Here is a 1,135-nt window from a genome sequence, read left to right on the forward strand (position 1 = left end):
GTATTCACTTTCACTGTGTCTTATCCTCCGAAAGATCTTCCTGTCTGTCGGGAAACACACGATATTTTCCAATCAATCCGTAGATCCGTATATCCGTTATTATTCAGCATGTAATTGGCGTTATCAATTAGAACGCAGCGTTTCGAAACACATCGCCTTCCTCTTGCTTTCAGGATCGCGCCTCTCGAAAGCCTGCCTGCTCGCTTCCAGCGGTCGTCGTTCTTTGGCTCGAGCCTCTGAGAAAGGAAAGAAAAAAAAACTTTCCCTGTCCTTCTTCGTCGTAAGACCTATTGTTTCAGCGAGATGCCTGTGAACCGCGAGTGTACCGCGGATGATGGTAGTTGTCTCGCGATTATTTTCTAGGTAAACCCGTATTATTCGACGATGAAGATGAGCTCGCGCGATAGACGGGAACCAACTGACACGGAGCTACTCGGATGACTCAGAGAACTACGCGTGGAATCTCTCCGATCGTGGCAAGATCATTGCTCGTTAATTTGCCGTGATCGCGTGTGGTGAAGGCTAATGATTTCAATCGATCGAGTGGTCAATTGATCGATTACGAATCTCGATAGAGTTATCTTCAACAACGAGTGGAAGAAGATGAACAGGATTAAGGTTCTCGAAGAATCTGTATCGACTTCTAGCTCTCTGTGTCGATCTTCACGATGATACCGTTCGACAATGTGCATTTCGAATCGAAACAATTCCACGAAAATTCATTTGCAATGCAAACGAGATCATGAAGGCTCGTGCCACTTTCGACGAGTTTCGTACAGCCGCGAAAAATGCCAATTTCGCATGCTGGCGGTGATTAACACAAATATTCCGACTCGATCGACGTATTCACGAAGCAGATGCTCGATAATGATGTCCATGAGATGCATAATTATTCGGGGCGCCCTATTAATTTCTACATACCCAAAGTTATTTCGCTCAGGTGGATCGCTATCGTTGTCACTCTCTCGAGATCGGAGGGAATGGAAGAGAATCTTTGTCAACGGGACAGGTATCTTAGGCACATCGATCAGGCTTCCGTCTGAATTCCTGACCAGGTAACGACCAAGCAGCAGCATAATAAGGCAAGGAGTAGTCTCATATGCGACACAATCCGCTCGCACACAGCATCGTCGTG

Source organism: Eufriesea mexicana, unplaced genomic scaffold (assembly GCF_001483705.2).
Source record: "Eufriesea mexicana isolate 0111107269 unplaced genomic scaffold, ASM148370v2 scaffold124, whole genome shotgun sequence".
NCBI classification, from domain to species: Eukaryota; Metazoa; Arthropoda; class Insecta; order Hymenoptera; family Apidae; genus Eufriesea; species Eufriesea mexicana.